This window comes from Triturus cristatus, chromosome 12 (assembly GCF_964204655.1).
Source record: "Triturus cristatus chromosome 12, aTriCri1.1, whole genome shotgun sequence".
NCBI lineage: Eukaryota > Metazoa > Chordata > Amphibia > Caudata > Salamandridae > Triturus > Triturus cristatus.
In genome coordinates, this window is record NC_140595.1 from 135,635,213 (window position 1) to 135,654,420 (window position 19,208).

General features: G+C 44.7%; 1 protein-coding gene across 3 annotated transcripts in view; it reads right to left on the reverse strand.

Annotated features, from left to right (window-relative positions):
* Nucleotides 1-19,208, reverse strand: part of SEMA4A (semaphorin 4A) — a 283,525-nt gene that overhangs the window by 163,662 nt on the left and 100,655 nt on the right. Inside the window, exon 1 of one of the 3 annotated variants that reach the window (XM_085638557.1) lies at nucleotides 1,425-1,553. The exons of the other annotated variants lie outside the window; for them this stretch is intronic. The gene's annotated coding sequence lies outside the window, so the exon portion shown is untranslated. Of the gene's footprint in view, nucleotides 1-1,424; nucleotides 1,554-19,208 lie in introns of those variants that run through there. 3 annotated transcript variants of the gene reach the window in all.

A 19,208-nucleotide genomic window follows, 5' to 3' on the forward strand; every position in this document is an offset into this window, starting at 1 on the left:
CTGACAGAGAGGCATCCACGCACACGGGCGAACTTAAGGAACATAAGCTTGCATGTATTCATTATTTTATCAACATTTTGACATGTTTTCATTTTTTTATGGTCTGGCTTGACTGTGCATCTGTTGCCTGACAATTATGCGAGTGTCAGCAGGACAGGGGCTTTGGCTCCGCCCACATTTTGGGAGCCAGGAGTCCATATTTTGATTGGACAGAAGTTGTGTGCTTCCACAGTAAAGTGCTCGCCCTCCACACAGCCCTGATCATTTTGTGTATTATACAGCTGGCTGAGTCTGACCTTTCAGGGGCACACACATGCCATTACAATGCTGTTCAAGTGTCTTAGATACCTACATATTTTATGGCATTTTTCTCTGGCGGCAGCACAGATGGCAGGAGGGAGCCCTTACCGTACATGGATTTTTACGCCTAGCTTGACAGTGCATTAATATGCCAGACCAATTGATATTGCCAATGCTTGTCTGCTTAAAGGTGATATTTGCATCCTTGGTGTCCAGCGTTCTGAACGAAAGAAGTGCGTCTCAGGCAACAATGTCATGCATTTTAATTGACGGCGTTCCTCTGAAACGTTTTCATGGCCAGGGTAGACACATCTGAGGCAAGGTTGGCATGATGAAAGTGCCAACCTTCATTTTTGGAGCATTTCATTGGCATCCCTCTCTCACACAACACACAAAAGCAACTTTTACTTTCAACTCTCCAAAGGACTTGCCATATAAATTCAATGAAGCGACATTCAAAAGCAAAACCTACAAAATGTAAAGTAACCCACAAAGTTACACAAAGGTACAGTCATATGGACACATTATAAGCACCCCAGACCCTTATCGGCCCTTCATGGGGTCTTTTCACATCAGAACTGAGCCCTGGAAGAAACTAGGTCTGCACTTTGTTCAAGGATCAAACACAATCGTTAAAAGGATTCGAAGCAATAAGTGCGAACAACGTCAACATTTGAAACAGCTGCAAGATACTGTGAGAGTAATTTTGTCAGACACAAATGCCTCTCAGATGTGTTGGACAATCGCAGATAATCCTAACCACACCCAACGCTCATCTGTATAATGCTTTCGAGAAAACACCTTTGCACTTCTAAGATTCGACCAAAAATTCGGAATACTATAAAGTCAATGTCCTTGTAAGAATGGCGAAGACAGGCGGCTCTCAAAGATACTGAACAATCACAGACACACTGAGCCCTCTTCGGGAGTTCATCAGTATTATGCGTTGAGGGGCTGACGAGACATCCTGTGGATGAAAGGAGGCGCCTACAGACGTGAGGAATGAACATGTTTGATTATCGAGCAGTAACCAGTGGCCAGCGGCGGTGTCCCAGCGACAGCGGCATAAGATCACAGGGTGGGCGGCGCCCCTATATCGAGCGAGAGTCAAGAGGAGAGCTCACCTGTAAGCGTGTACCAGGCGCTCCGAATATCAACAGTCCTCGCCAGTCGCCCCGTCCCGGAGTCTTCAGCGCTCCGTGCTGCCAACAACCCTGACAGGGAATGACGGCTCGCACCCCAGCTCGCGCCAGTCACACGTGACAGGAAACCAGAATATCTGCCCGAACCTCTGCGGCCAGCCAGTAATCAGCAGCAGGTTGCAACACGCCGGCCCTTTGGTGATGGTGATTAACAACTGGGAGGTTTCAAAACAACAAAAAAACACACGCCAGCAGGTTAAGATGGGACATTCCAGGGTTTTTGGCCGGAAGCGGGAAAAGCCCCGCACCTTTGCTTGCGTGACGCAATAGAACATTGAGGGAGAGGGTTTGGTTGCCTTTCCAAGGGCAGCCTGTTTGTTTTGATCTAAACGTCACTCATCTCTAGCGCGAGAGGCACCCTTGAGGCTCGTGCCACTAAAACTGAGTGAATGCTTCAGAAGATGTTTCTTAAGTGTATTAGGGCGCAACACAGAGACCACTGCTGCGCACAAACTAATAAAATGTACTCTTTAAAGTGAACGCAGGGAAACTGGATTGGTGTTCTTGCCCTATCACCTGGATCGCTAGAGTAGGCCTGGGCCGAATTTAGATCACACTGGAGTAATCTCGGTAATTCCCTGTTACTCTCTGACGCGGAATTACAGATAATTATGCGACCACTCCAGGTGCGCAACGACCAATGTGCCCCCCCCCCCCAGTCATGTGTGCCAGCCCGGGCTGCGACAGGTTCCTGGGCACAAACACATAGGGGTGGGCGGAATTTGCGTAGTCGCGCTGCGCAAAGCTCCGCGAAACGGTAAAAAATGTCCACGAACACGCAGAAATTCCGCGGACACGCAGAAATTCTGCGAACACGTGGAATTGCTTGTTCGCGATGCTTTTTTCCTGTTCGCGATCGCTGTTTGCGTGCTCGGGGGAAATATCTCGCAAACGCGCATTTTGAGAACGCGAACAAGCAAGAAAATTCTGCGAAGCCGCGGAAGTTAGAATTTTGGTCAATACCACGTTCTCCGCGGAACGCAAAATTACCCAAATTTCGCAAGCGGAACGGAATTTACCACCCAGGCCTACTGACACACCGCCGCACCCGAGTACTTCACAGGTCTTTAAAAGACCATTTACTTATTAATAAGGCTTTGTTATTTTCACCCCTCCTTAGAGCCCCTGCATCTCCACTCTGCCTATGGCTGGAAGAATTACCCCCCCCCCCTGAAATTTTTTCTTAGGCCCCCCCCCCCCAAAATTTGGCTTTAGTTGCGCCTCTGGACCACTCCTACTGACATAGTTAAGCGTGATATGGGGAAAAATCCTACCACAAGAGCACACTTAGCAAGCGCTTGCGGCCACTGGCGCTTGTTATTCATGTTCTCTGCATTTAACTCTATTTTTGAGTCCTTTATGGATGCAGGGTGCAATTGTGTGCTAAGAAAATAGTGTTGAATGTCGGTAAATTGGGGGAAAATACTACCCCAAGAGCACATTTAGCGCGAGCGACTGCTTGCTATTCATGTTCTGTTGCATGTAGCACTATTTCTTAGCATAAAATGCATCCTCCCATCTATTTTGGACGTATGGGGAAATGTTCCCGTTAAGAAATATCACTAAATGCAGAATTACTCTAGTCAAGTAATTCAGTGTAATCTCGTGGAATTCTGAGGTAATTTTGCGTGATTATGCTACACGTAATTACGCAAGTTACCCCCACCCCTACTCTGAGATCCAATCGAGACAATGGATTGCTGAATGATGGTTTGCCGTCTAACCTGCTTTCGCCCATTATGAGGGTTACCTAAGCCAGCCATATCAAACAACATTACACCAAGGCCACAAACGGTCCTAACAAAGATGGGCCAACGTTGGCCACAGACCTTTCTATGGAACAGAGCACAAACGACCTTAGCAAACAAGAGTACCCAAGAACTGCAAACAAAAGGATCGAAGTGTGGAAATATGGATTTTTCTGATCAGTTATGTCCCCTATCTTGGACCCCAACGGTTTCATGTATGAATCACAAGTACATGTATGTTCCCTCCAGTTCCAGTTATGAAGACGCAAACACATGTGCGTCCACCGTCAACATGTCCTCTGTCAGATCCGCCATGAATAGGTCGGATATTCCATTCCTAAGTATGAAAGGCCACCGGCTTTATATGGTTCACTTATGCCATTTTACAGTCCAGGCAAGTAGGCCCTGATTCTGTCATCAAACTCTTCTTGCCTTCTGCCTCTGAAAACTCCAGTCTGAGCCTGCATCTGTGACCATGAACTTTGTCTCATTCTCTGCGCGGCTCACGAAGCCTGACATCAGCCTATTCTCTGCCAAGAACTGTATTTCACCTTCGAGTTATCTGCTTCGCTCCTCAGCCGATGCATTCCTGTCTAGTAGTTTAAGTAAACATTCTTCCAGCTACTGAGCAAAGGCTCGGCTTCTCTGTCTTTATGCAAGTAATTCATAGCCCTGTTACCATGGAAGGTTTCTGCCCCTTGCATCTCATATAGACACTTAGACGCTTGTACACGCACGCACAGGCAGTATAGAATAGATTCTGTCCGAGAGTCCTTCTTTTGTGGATAACATAGTTCTTTAAACATAGGATGTTAGATATGATTTGGGATTAGGTTGACTTGACCCCCCAGACTTTTTGTCTCCACATGTAGAGCTAAATGTCAAGTCCCCTTCACCCCCTAGTTGCACGTCAATCACACGTCATGCTGCTGCGCGCGCATCTATGCCAAGTATTATCTTATAGATCCACCTATATATGACATCATAACCAATTATGTTCCTTTTTACTCCTTATTACGCCCATTTTCGGTTACGCATGTGAATCGTCATTTTCCTTATCAATTGTTACGCCTACCGCATTCGCTTCATTGTAATGTATGTTCTATAAAAGTCATTTCTTGTCAATAATGTATGTACTTCACTTCCTGAACCCCCGTGGTGATGGAACTTGGAGCAACCGATTATAATCGACCATTGGAATAAAGCCCATTCCGAACCTCTAATACCACGGATTCTGCCTCTTATTTACTGAGCTATTTTATTATGTTTCTGTATCAAATTAAGTCCCGGTAATTAAATTATTTACCACAGAAGGCACATCGCCAACACTATCCAACAACAAGACCTAGGGGACCCTAGCATTTCTTGCAAATAAGATCCTTGGAATTATGGCCCGTTTCCAGACTCCGCGGCCCTCCTGCCAAATTAGGAGGTACAATTCTCATGGGGGGCCAAAAGATTGATGGTTGTGCCACCAGAACACCCAGTCAAAGAGCGTAAACTCCACTCCATGGCCCAATTCACAAGCATTCCTCTATGAATATCTGGGACTTACTCAAGAAAATTCAAGAGTAAATCAAGAGTTAGACACACCATCTCCCTTCTAAATCCTGGTCAATTTTCCCCACATTCTGCTGCCGGTTGCAGGTCGTGAGCACCAGTGCTCGTTTATTATTCATCATGGGACTTTGACCCACAACAATAGAATGAGAAAGGCAAAACGGAGAGGAAGAAGGAGGAAAAAAAACGATAAGAAATGGTGTCCTGGGGAGACACAGGATACAAAAGAAACTAAAAGAGTGAGATAAGGAGACCAGAAGCATAGTGTGGGTGAAGAAAGAGCTTGAGGTGGAACCATAACCAGGGCGCCTTCGTATTTAGCAGCCCCGGCACTCGACTGTGCCAGTGGCAGGCTACTACGAGACACTTTGTGCCCCAGCACTTATCTTTTGTTAAAATTCAACCACTGGCCAGGATCATCTCTTGCAAATGCTCCTTTGTGTCTAAATTGATAGATGACACTTATACTAAATCAATATTGTGTAGGTAGATATGCCTGTCTCAGACCTGCCTGCGATAGTCCATAAATCCTCTTCTTCATGCCTGTCGCACATTCCTATCACGTTCTTGGCTGCCTCCACGCACCCATGAGTCATTAAATGACAACCTGTGATCACTGTCCGTCTCTCTGACACATACAAGCAACGCAGTCATTCATATTGTCACAGTTTCTATCAGAGGTGTCCATAAGCAACGCAGGAGCACTGGCCCCCGGAGGATTGATAGCATTAGCTCTCTGAAGAGTAAGAGGCGATGGATCAGTTCTTCATTCACACGTGACTGACTCCAACCCCGTCCTACCAGCCTTCTAACAGATTTTCCAGTACTGGTATACACCTTCCAGGCTGCACAATTTTTCAAAAGTAGTCCATTATCAGGCTTAGCACCTAATGTGGAGCTTATAGGGGAACTGAAAAACCTCAAGGGGCTTCCTTGCAAGCCCCTTGTGCCGCTGATACCTCACCTTTTCCCATGTTAAAAGTAACGCAACGGCGGTGCAAAAGGGCTTGTAAATGAGCCCCCTTGTTTCTAGAGGAAATTCTAAACACAGGGTATAATCCACAGGCCGAATTTCCCTCAAAATAACACCCACTGGGTAGAAGAAATTCAGCAAATTAAATCTACTCTTTATTTAGAGGTTCCTCCAGAAATTTGAGGATTTTCAGTTCTGCCCACATTCTGAATAAAACACGAAGTCATCTCGAGGTACCGGTTCTGAGTGGCTTTCTTGTTTATTTAAAACAAAATAGTGTAAAAACATCTTTAAGGCTCAATCAGACAGACCCAGTATAGAGCCACTGTTGTGTTATAAATCACCATGCTACCAAAGGAGAAACTGGAGAAGCTTACAATAGGACCTTGCCTGTCCTCACTGGTATCACCAGGGGGGGGGGGGGGGAGGGCAGGTGGGGCCAGTGCTCCAACTCTGTTCATCCTGGCCCTCCTTGGGATCCATCACCGCGGCTGTTAAACGTGCCAGGAGTGGCAGAGAAAAACAAACAGGCACTACACCTTACCAACATAGCATTTTTTCCATGTAGCTTTTACTGTAAAGCAGTGTGGTTAGTTTAACATCTGTCTGTCTGTCTGTCTGTCTGTCTGTCTGTCTGTCTGTCTGTCTGTCTGTCTGTCTGTCTGTCTGTCTGTCTGTCTGTCTGTCTGTCTGTCTGTCTGTCTATCTATCTATCTATCTATCTATCTATCCATCCATTCTGTCTGTCTGTCTGTCTGTCTATCTATCTATCTATCTATCTATCTATCTATCTATCTATCTATCTATCTATCTATCTATCTATCTATCTATCTATCTATCTATCTATCTATCTATCTATCTATCTATCTATCTATCTATCTATCTATCTATCCTTCCATTCTGTCTATCCTTCCATTCAATCTATCTATCTATCTATCTATCTATCTATCTATCTATCTATCTATCTATCTATCTATCTATCTATCTATCTATCTATCTATCTATCTATCTATCTATCTATCTATCTATCTATCTATCTATCTATCTATCTATCTATCTATCTATCTATCTATCTATCTATCTATCTATCTATCTATCTCCTTCATAAGGGCCCCCTGTACTTTTGTCTGTGGCTTAAATTTCCCTTAAAATTCCCTTCTGGTGATGGCACTGCCTGTCTCAGGACAGCCTGAGCTGCTCGTGTGTCATCGGCCTTCCTAGACCCACACCTGAGTCACGGTGAGCACACTAATGGATAAGTAATGCGAATAATGTACATAAGGAACACACCACCCTGCAGGAGGAGGTGTGCATTCATGACACAGCTGCAGCTCCTGGACAAAGACTGCACCCAAAACCAATTCGGTCCCAACAGATTCCGTTCATAGAAAAACGCTTTTCCATAAATGTGTAGGCTCGTCGGGACAGTGGTGTGTTTCAGCCAGTGTGTCTGGGGTAGAGGCATTCATTGACAAGGTGGAAGGGCTGGGATGTAATCAGTCCGCGGCGACGAACGAAGGCCTGGGTAAAGTCAGTCACGTCTCAGGCCTCAGGGCTGGGATCAGTTATTTGACATACGGTAGGTGTAGCGTGGAGTCTGTGACCCGGCAGGCAGTGGGGCTGGGGTAGAGGCAATCACTGGTAGGCAGTAGGGATCGGTCGAGTCAGTTAATTGTTAAGCGATCGGGGTGGGGTAGAACCAGTCACCCAGCCCCGTTCCTCCGTTATGGTAGAGCGTCGCCCCCCCTGCCAGAAGAGGCAAACGAAAAATAAAATGATATTAACAGTTTTATTATCATTTTATTTTTCGCCAGGAGCCGCGTCTAGAGAGTGGGGCCATCCGAAGAATGGTGGAGGACTGGGAGGCTCTGCTGTCAGTGCGCATGTCGATTTGGCCAGCCGTCTTATGACGGCCAAACTGAACGGCGCACTGACATCTCTCCAACCCAGCTACGTTGCTGGGTGGAAAACAACGACAGGCACAGGCTGCCAATCCCTGATGGAGTGCAAGACCAGCCCACTCCATCCTATCCTGAAGCTGCTCTCATGGGTACTACCCGCTTGAGAGCAGCATCTGGATTGGCCTGAGGGAGTCTAGGAGTCTCAGCCTGTGCACATCAGAAAAGCGGCAGGTACATTCTTTTTTTGATGAAAGTTTTTTTGTTTTTTTATTGGCCACTGCGCTGCCCCACTACTTTTCCCTGGCACCAGCCACTACTAGAGTCAGTTGTAAACGGTAGGACTGTGGTAGTGTCAGTTCCCTGGCAGACAGACGGGTAGGGTTGAGCAAATCATCTGGTAGGCAATAGGGGTTGAATGTAATGAGTGACATCAAAGGCGAAGGGCCAGTGGCATTGCCAGTCATCTGTCAGACGGTAGCGCTGGGGTGGAGTCAGTCACATAGAAGGCGGCAAGACTTGGGTAGAGTCAGTCATCTGGAAGGCCATCCAAGGTGACTAATATCAGAATTACCGGTCTGTAGGGAAGTCCATTGCTCATTAGGACTTCTCGCCATAGGCCATCTCTGAAGCACTCAGCTGAGCCATCCCAGCAGGGAAGGTAACAGGCACAGACACCAATCCAGTCCAGCGTCTTAAAGGGGCTGGACTACCAAAAACAGGGATTCATAATTTCATGTGATTTTATGACGCTGAAGTGAGGCCTTCTGTCCACTAAGTTCCAGTGCACTGTCAATGTGGAGTCAGAAACTAAACGCAAGACAAGAATACAGGATTGACGGTGACCTTTTCGGAGGGACAATAACTGTTGACGAATTACAATCTAAATTATTTATTTTTCCCTGATCCAGCTAGTCGTAAATCAGATTTTAGACCCCAAACAACATTGTGTTTTTCAGCGGCGGCCGCTATTTATTGGGGGTGGAGAGGCAAGGGTTGGGGGGCAGAAGGGGGGGGGGTTGCAAATACAGAAAAAAGAATAAAAACCCTCTTACCTTCAGGCCGGCCACTCGGTCGGCCGCTGCCTTACGGACCCCTCGGCACCTCCTCACGAGCAGGAACCAGGAAGCACCCAGGCTCCTGACTCCACTGACCAATCACAACACTACAATGCAGCATTGCGATTGGGCTGAGTACTGTGGTTCGACGCTCAGATGGGGAATGGCGGCCTGGGCATGTTCTCCACCCAGGCTGTAATGCAGCCTGGGTGGACAACATGCTAAGTGTGCATGACTGTTATAGTCAGCCGAGAGGGCCGGCCAAACAGCTATGTGCACTTTAGAGTGGAGCAATCACTCCTCCTCCTAGCCCCTGCTCTGGCAGTACAGCCCCGCCCGAGGAAAGGTAAAACTAAAATGATAATAACGCTGGTTATTTTCATTATAGTTTGCCTTTAACTACTGCTTGCAGAGCAGTGACACGACGCTCCTCCGCCATAGCTGAGGAGCCGCCACTGGTGTTTTTTGTATAGCGCCAAATAATATAATTTTGCCTTTTTAGAAGCTGTAAACAAAATATATTTCTATGTACCCAATTTATTATCACGAATGTATTTACCTCGGAGGCATGACACGCGGAGCTGGCCTTGCTGCTATTCCAGCTCCTAACCTGCAGGGTACACTCGATGTCAGCAGTGAGCAAGAAACTGAGCCAGCATGCTAAGTTGTAATTGAAATGTTCACTTCATGCCTGTGGCTGTGGGGGGGCTGCTAATTTGTGACTGCTGGTTCCTATTGGTTTTATTCCAACTGTTATGGAATGTTCACCAGGGGAATGGCATGCACAATAGTGAGGGCTACTGGAATTGCAAGGGAGGGCCAAGTTATGTGTCAGGGTTGACTAAATTATGCAGCAAGAAAAGGAAAACTATGCAGCACATTTAGAAATAGCTTTGCTTAATTATTTTCTTCTTTTTTTACACTCCACACTGTCTGGTCATAGGTTGCACCTCATTAATATAAGTTTAACGCCCAAATATAGCAATAAGCAACAGAAGGTTTGAGCTAGAAACACATTGTCTTTCTTAAAATCTGCACATTATGCAGCAGATGATGAATTGTGTGGCAAATGTGGCAAATCCGCACTGCCCTCCCACACTTCACCCAAAAACCTAGCGCACTGGTCCAACTTTAAAGTCTATGACAAACACTCTGTCTCGAAAATTCTATCTTCCTTAAACCCGAACAATCACTACAATGATCCTCTCCCTTCTAACTGTATGCCGCCGTTTCTCAGGCAATCATCCCTTCTTGGACTGCAATAATCAATGCATCCCTACTACAGTGATCGATATCCTACTCTCTCAAAGCCGGACAAATCATCCCCATCTTAAAGAAACCCACGCTGGATCCTGCTTCCCCTGACAACTATAGACCGATATCGAACACCCCACTAGCGAAAGTTCTGGAGAAATGTGTGCAACAGCAGTTGAGCCAACACATTACCAACTTCCACCTACGTGATGACTTCCAATCCGGGTTCAGACCTGGTCACAGCACGGAAACCAACCTCCTTCACATCGTGGATGATGCCCTCCAAGCCCTTGACCAAGGCAAAACCTGTCTCCTAATCCTCCTACACCTGTCCTCGGCGTTCGATACAGTGAACCACGAAACGCTCCTGGATCATCTCAAACTCCGGATGGGATTGGATGGCACCGTTCTTGAATGGTTTAGGTCTTTCCTCCAAAATCGCTCACAGAAAATCCTTATCAACGTTAACTTATCCGCTCCCTCTCCGATCACGGTTGGAGTCCCCCAAGGATCAACCTTGTCCCCTACCCGCTTGAATTTTTACCTGGAACCACTCACAGAGGTGCTACGCACCGCCAACATCGCCTATCACATGTATGCCGACGACACACAGATCTACATTAAAATCTCTTCCCCTGAGGACATTCACTCCCTGAATGAGGCCTTGAAGCTGACGGTGCATTGGCTCACCTCTAACCAGCTCAAACTTAATGCAAAAGAAACGGAATTTCTCCTTATCTCCCCACCCAAAACCAATTCAGACATTCAGGAATGGATCAAGGCTATCACAGCGTTAAACTGCCCTCCTACTATTGTGGACTCTGCTAAATCCCTGGGAATAACCCTAGACTGCAATTTGAATATGCGTGGCCATATCAATTAGATGGCCAAAACTGCCAGATTTCACCTGAGCTACCTAAGACACCTGAAACCTTTTCTCGACACCCGACCTAAAAACGGCAACCCAGGCACTAGTCATCTCCAGACTAGAATCTAGGTGCTCTACCCCCGCAGGTCTACCCAAGAACTCTTTGGCTCCATTGAAAGCCTGCCTCAACGCTGCCGCCAGACTCCTAACAGGTTCAAAGAAATTTGACCATATCTCTCCCCACCTCAAAGCTCTAAACTGGCTTCCTCTCGGGGCCAGAATCCAACTTAAGCTGGCTTGCATCACTCACAAGGCTCTATACTCCAAGTCCCCAGCTTTTCTCGCCCAGAAACTCGTGATATCCGGAGGAGCCAGAAACTCACGATCCGCCAGAGACCTATTGCTCCAACCAGCACACTTGCGAAAAAAAATCCGTAAATCGGGCATTCTCTGGGGCCGCCCAAAGAATATGGAACTCACTCCTGCCCACCATCAGAAGACTTTTAAAAAGGAGGCCAAAACTTTCCTTATGGGCAAATTCCTCACTTAACGCTTGCATTTCAATCACCTCAGCGATTTTGTTTCTCCTTCTATTACGGCATTACCCATGGTTCTTCTGGATGATACCTACCCGGCACTTCTGGGCTTCCCACCATGAATTGAGACAGCTGCTCTCTCATATAATGTATCTACCTGTTCTTATCCCAACTGTATCCAGGATATGTTACTGCCTATTATTTCTTTCCTTGTATAATGCATCTACCTGTTCCTATCCCAATTGTATACACCCATCCTAAGACTGTTTTTACCATCTGTCAATCCTGTAAAGCGCTCTGATACTCTCATGGGTCTGGTTAGCGCTCTATAAAACTCTAAAAATAAAATAAATTAAAAAATCCATAATTCTTCAAAAAAAGCCTCAATTGCATAATTCCAGTAGCCCTGACAATAGTGCACTAGTGACAATGCAGACTGACAGAACAAGACGCCCTAGCCTCATTTTGTGACATGTTGCAGCATGTAAGGACCTTGTCTAGGTTTTCACTATCACCTCCTCCATGGGTCTTCCAGTCAGTAGCAAAACCGGATCAAAAGCACCTACACCAGCCATAATGACGTTAATTAAGATGCTGCACTGAAGTGTGCATTCTTTAATTATTTTTTGCACGCCAGGGTGACATTATGCTTACGCTGCTGTTATCTCGAGAAGGTCCTCTTACGCCTGTTAGGCGAAATTCCCAAAATAACGCCAGCATGCAGCCACATGGCTTCATTTAGCCGCGTTTCAGCAATATTATAAGCAGGTGCGCGGTAATAACGTGAACACCCAAAGAGGCATTGCAGCGTTGTGATTGGTCAGGGGAGCCTGGGTGCTTACCAATCACAATGCTGCATTGCATCGTTGTGATTTGTCAGTGCAGCATGCTTCCTGTTCCTCGAGTTCCACGAGGAGAGCAGGAGCAGAGACACAGGACCCGGCACAAAGGTAAGTTTCTTTTTTTATAATATACCCAAAGCTCCCCCATGTGACCCTCCCCACCCGCGCGACCGCCCCGACGCCCGTGAGCCATGTCAGCCGCCACTGAAGATATGCTTTTCAGTGTGTGTTCCTTAAACAGGGCACGCTTTTAGCATCTGAGTTTCCAGGGTGAGTATAGTCCTTTGGGCAATTCAGTATTTTTTCCAGTCTTTGTCTTACCTAGCAGGCCTAGTGTCTCGAGACTCCATGTATTCTCTGCTACCTTTGATGTAGTGGGTTGGTAAGGAAACTCAGAAGGCAGGCAAGTACAGGAACAGGTGCTTTATTAAGGAACAAGTTATAAGTAAGAGAACCCCGCCATGACCTAGGTTGTGGCAAATGTAGCCCACAGCTGTAGCCATCCACTCCACCTGACAGGGAATAAACACTCTAACCTAAGGGCATCAACATCCCACACGGCTCAACATTCCACACCAAGCAAGAATGGAGGACACACCAGGCTGGAACAGAAGACAGAATGCCACATTCTCTTGTGATTATTTTACATATTCATTGTCTTCAAATGCAGTATGTGTGCCAGTTTTAATGCCTCCCACCTGACTGTGTTTCGATGGTCTGTGTCAGGCTCAGTCCAACAGCTAGCTCGTGAGCTACTGGTAGCTCTCCTGTTTCCTGTAAGTAGCTCTCTTGCGCACAGCCTAGCATACTAAATTAAACGTTTGTGCTTGGTTGAATTAATGTATGCATACCAAAATTGAAAAGTGTGTATTCAAGATGAAAATGTATGCCTCTTCAGAACTCATAAGCTGATGTTTGAAGAAAAATGGTTGTATTTCAAAATATATGGAAAGCTGATATTTGAGTGATAAATCATGCAGGGTTTGGGAGAATTATTACCAACATTACTAACTTGGTGCCATGGGCATTGCAGCGATGGATGTTATGTATCACCCACGTAGAGGCAGTTCACATCGAGTAAGCATTTTTTTACATTACTGCTGGCAACCCTGCCTGATGCACTAAGGTGATCACTGCAGCTGGTACTCTTTCAAATGGTCTCCATGAAATCCTTTCTGATGTGGTCACGATTAAAACTCCAATACTATTAGTAGCTCAGGATGATTTTCATCGAACATAAGTAACTCTTATTTCAGAAAAGTTGGAGATCCCTGGTCTGTGTGTAGAAATGTGCAAGTTTCCTGGGCCTGTATCCCCATTTGTTTGACCCGTGTCTCCAAGTTGGCAACATTTCTGAAGCTTAATGCCACAATATGAGCATTTTTAAGATGGGTTTCTGAATCCAGGTCTCCAAAAGGGTGCAAACGTTGCTCAGGGTCCCTGTTTTCAAGATGGTTGTGGTTTCAGGATCCGTATCTTGGCAGTGGGCACATTCCTGTGGGCCCACTTCTTCTAGTTGAGTATGTTTTTAAAGAGCCATGTATCTGAGATGAGTAAATTTCATTTGGTGCCTTTCCCAATGTTCATTATGTTTTTGTGATCGTAAACTTAAAAAACGCACATTTCTCAGCATCCGTGTCTCGTTGTTGCGTATCTTTTTCAGGACACGAGACTCCAAGTATGTACAATTCTCATGGTCCATTTCCACTAGCTGAGCATTTTTTCAGACTTCTATTTATCCAAAATGGGAACATTTGTCATGGTCTGCATACCTGGTGTTTATTATTGTTTTTTTTGTGTCTGTGACTTTAAATATGGAAATCTCTCAGGATCCATATCTCAGTCAGTATGTTTTTTCAGGATCTGCAACTTGAAGTAGTTGAATTTCTTTGGATCCGTGTCTCTGAGCTGAGGGTGTTTTTCAGAATATGTGTCTCCGAGTTGGCTACATCCCTCAGTCTGTGCCTACAAGCTGGGTAAGGTGTATTTACAAATGAGAATGAAAGTGAACCTTATTCCTGAATAAATAATCTGCGTGGTTGCATTTCACGGGTCACGTGTAGGGAGGGATCCAAGCTCCCACAAGTAATGTGTCGCCTTCCTAAATGGTTCTTCCTGCTAGATTTTGTCAAAGAGATGTCTGAGCCAGATATGAGTCTAACTTGTTGGTCTGGTTCCATGATGAGTTCACACAGTGATTACCACACTGGAGTATATATTAGCATCTCGTCACTTAATGTGAAACTGATTTGCAAAGTCGTTTTCTCACTTAAAAAAGTCTGATGATAGGACTAATGCATGAATTACACCTATTTATATTGCACCATATTTCTGAAGGTACTAGCACAGGCATGCTCCACTAAAACACCAGTGCGTAACTTACTCGTGCGTACTCAGCATATGCACTTGTGAGTGTTTTTCTAACAGACATTTACTGCCATTTTGCAGGGATTTTTAGGCAAATTGCTCTGCATCCACTGAGGTGTTACTTTATGAGTATTCATAAGCAAAGTGAAATATATTTACTTTGCAAATGTGGAACAGCTGCGTTTTACATATTTCATTACAGAAGTACACCTAGGGCTAGGAAAAGGTATGTAAGTGTGCTCAATTGGTAAGTACCATACTCTAACACTTGGTTCTGCTGACAGTCGTAAGATATGCTTGTTTGGGTATGAAAGTTTGGTGAACGCCCATAACAAATTTAACTTACAATCAGACATAATCGTAACTGATGTCAGTCATAAGTTACAACTGTCTCTCTTAATTAGTTTCCCTGTTCTCGTTAAATAAAAAAAGCAATGCTGAATAACAGGCTCACAGGAAAAAGGATTAGGGCCTGATTACGACTTTGACGGTGCTGCGCCGGCTTTGCGCCGGCACAGCACAGCATAAGCCGTGCATGGTCTGCCTGCCAGATTACGAGGCTTTTCTTTTGCATTCCCATGGCGGTGCCCTGAAAACATTCAACGCAATGGGAAAGCAAAAGCGGTTCCAGCACGCCATGGACTGTGAAGTCCATGCCGTGATGGAACATAGGGGTGCATGCAAACAGGGGGTGCATGTTGTGTCCCCCTGAATGCATCCCCTTGGCAGCAGGGGCATGGGGGCCCTGTAGGGCCCATTTTGTTTCCTCACTGCCAGCCTTTTCATGGCGGGCTCACCGCCATGAAACGGCTGAGAGTGGGGAAACTCATAATATGCGTGGTAGTACTACTTTGCATATTGTATACTCCCTGTCCGCTGTGCCACAGCTGGGAACCAGTGGTTCCCTGACACAGCCAGAGCAGTGGTGGCAGTCCGAATGGCCTCCTCATAATACGATGGCCGCAGGACCGCCACAGCTGCACCACTGCGATTCTGGTAGTCAAAGACCGTCAGACTCGTAATCAGGCCCTTAGATTTGACTGAGCTTCACATATGCCAGTCAATCGCATAGCTTACTCTTCGCGCCGCATTGCCTAAGCTGGTCGACATTTCATAAAGCTACATGATCGAGTGGACTCTGGGCCGGCAGATTCAGTCTACATGTCCTAGGTAAAATTACATTTTAATCTCTCCTCTCTTAATAAGTGGACTATATTTATATATTCAGTCTTATGATCCATACAGGAGCTGTACTAAGCACCCGAGTATAACTAGTCACTAGAATTGTTGCAAAATGACAGGTCTGTCAGAAGAAGTAGGCCTTTGACATCTGCTGATATCTGCAAGATCTAATCCCTGAAAGACAACTCAGGAGTCCATCAATCCAAGGTAGATTGCATGACAATGAAATGCCAATGTTTCATGTTTCAAATGTGAATAAGAGAAAAATTCACAGATATCACAGCCACTGGTAGAAGGTAACAGGAAGACCACACATAAGTTTCCAATCTTTCGGATGGAGCTAAACCAGGGCTAAATCAATACCTCAGCCAACTGGTATATGTTTAAGATGAGCAACAGAATGAAATTGAATGTCGGTCGCACTCCTTGTTAGGTCTCGATAATCAGCTTACTGTCGCATAATATTCTTAGGGTGCTGTGGGATCCTCTCCCCTGAAAAAAAGGGATGTAACGTATACTATAAACAATGTGCCTTCCCACTGGAAGGTATATCCCAATTAGCACTCCTCTGATAGCTTCAAACTTTAAAGACTCGTAGTCAAGTGTAACTGTTCAATTACGACTGTTTTATTGACACAGTAGTAAATTCAAACTGTTTCCTCAGTGAAATCGTTATATTATTAATTCACTCCACTTGTACATTTCAATGTTGGTGACATCGTATTTGGGTCACAGGATTAAATCACAGGGTTAAATCCCAATGCATTTCGGGGCCTGCCCTTCCTCAGGGTATACGCCCTATAAACAGAAATACAACCACTTAATAATATCTGAGCCAGAATGCTCCGAAAAGTGAAAAACTAAACACGAATATGCCAAGAACCATGCGAACATTAGTCATGCCGTGTGAGACACTCTGTGTAGCATGCGTTTGATATCTGATCTACTAGGTGTGCATAGATTAAAAATAGCGCTATAAACAGTAAAGTGCCCAAAAACATGCCGCGGTGAAAAGGTTGAAAAAATGGTGTAGAGATAAAGATTTGATTTTTGAAAAAAGTAATCATTACGTGTTTAACCGTCTACATGCAGCGAAAGTGGGGCGCGAACGCTCGTTTATAAAAACTAAATAAAGATCAACAAAGTTCAATTACCATGACGCGTTACTCTACTAAAATGGTGCAAAGTGCATGGACACAAAACTACCAGTTTAAAATAGTGACATACCTGGTTTAACTCGCCTGTCGGCCATTAGTGTCCCTCATACCTTGTTCAGTGAAGGGGGAAGTGATACCGTAAAGCCCCGGAAGTAAATAAAGAAACGAGCGTAATTGCAACTAATAGATGATGAAGAAAGACTTATGCTTGGAAATGCTCAACTGGTGATATACTACACATATCGACATGAAAATAATCAGATCATGGTTATAACGTATACCTGAATAATACTGATATTGCGAATAATACAAAAATAATAAGATCGTTAAACATGATGTGAAACATGAATCTGAAATAAAATTAAAATATTGTTAATTTAATCAACCAATGATCATGCCTTGGTTGTCGTTCCAGCGCAATGATACTGAATAATGTCATCATCAATTTACAAATAACAACTGTACTCCACCCGATCATTCAAACCTGTTGGATGTAACGAGTTCAATTTAAAAATCCAAAACAGTTCTCTTTGCAAAAGAAATTTTTTGTTATCACGACCACTTCGTGGTTGGATTTGTTCCAGAATTAGAAAACGAAGTTGACTGATGTTATGTCTGGATTTGTTAAAGTGTGTAGCTATGACTGATTTTGGATTATTTAATCTAATGTTACTCTTATGTTCTGTCATGCGAATTTTCATCTTTCGTTCTGTTTTGCTCACATAGATGAGTCCACATGGGCACTTGAGAAGGTATACCACAAAGCTGGAATCACAGGTCGCTGTAACTCGTAATTTAATGGAAGTACCCTGGGTTGGGTGTGTCACTGTTGTGCCTTTAATAATGTTATTACAACTTCCACAGTTCAAACAGGGAATGGTGCCCTTATGTACATCTTCTGTTGTTTCATTATTGTGTTTCAACAGTTGTTGCAAGTTCGTTGTACGTTGGTATGCAAATATAGGACTTTGATCAAAAATACCATTGAACTCCGTTTCTGCTTGTAGCATTGGCCAATATTTTTTGATTGTTTGTTTAATTTTTTGGCTTTTGGTTGAATATTTTGTTACAAATACATTTTGTTCATGTCCAATTTTCAGTGAATTAAAAGACATCCTTACCTTTGGATTCATATTAGAAGGAAGACAGTTCTGCATTTGGCCAACGTAGATAATGCATGTTCAAAAGATACCTCAATCAATCAATCAGGCGTTTGTTAAGCGCGACTACTCACCTGTAAGGGTCTCAAGGCGCTGGGGAGGAGGGGGGTTAGCAGGCTCCAGTCCATCAAGGGGGGGGTCTGTCGAAGAGCCAGGTTTTGAGGTTTCTTGCGAAGATACCTCGCCTCCGCTGCAGTGCAAGTGGAGCACTCTTTGCCACCTTAACTTCTTTCCTATGAAGATCTCAAGAAGTTACTATCTCACCCTTCAGGTAGGTATTAGAAATAGAACCTCATGTCACCTTTGGATCTTTACAATGGGGATAACTCTGCCCATATCTGACACTTCTAGAGGAGTGACCAGAAGATCACACTCAAACACTCCATTTTTTACAGCAGGCAAGGCTGAATATATACATTTACAAGCATGTCTGTAATGGAACAATACATGGCTTGACAGGTTGGTCAACATCTGATGGAAGTTAACTGCAGACAACTTTTCAGCTCATTACCTTTGTAGTCGAATTCAGGCATGGGCCATGTCTATATGAACGTTTTGGTGAACCAAGTGCCAGCTTTTCTTAATAAATTTAGAACGTCAGTGGTTGCACCTTGCCCTTTTGGTGAAGATGCGTCATGTGTTTTCTCTAGGTCTGAGCTTAGATGGGATGTATTGCTCAGTATTATAGATTGGTGTTACCGTTTCACCCCACTCTCCCAGGGGCCTGGCTATCACTGATTGAAGCTCTTAGATGCCACGAGTGCCAAGTGGCGGCTGTGATCGAGCAGTCGAGCTTGACTTTAGGATATCGATACAATCTAAGCCGAGGTACACTATAACACATTAGTTTTCACACTTGATAAATTTGAATTACCAATCAGATATATTTCTTAGAAGTGCTATTTGGCTTTGATAAAACAATTAGGTAAATGAGCAGTTGAAGAAGATAGCAGTTAAAGGAGAAGATAACAGTTTAGTAGGGCTCAACACTTATCAGTGCCAAGCTGCGACCATAAATGCAGCCCAGTGAACCTTTATGGGGCCAAAACACAGCTCCATGTGAGTTTGTTGGGCGAATTATTTTAGGTTAATATTGTGGTTAT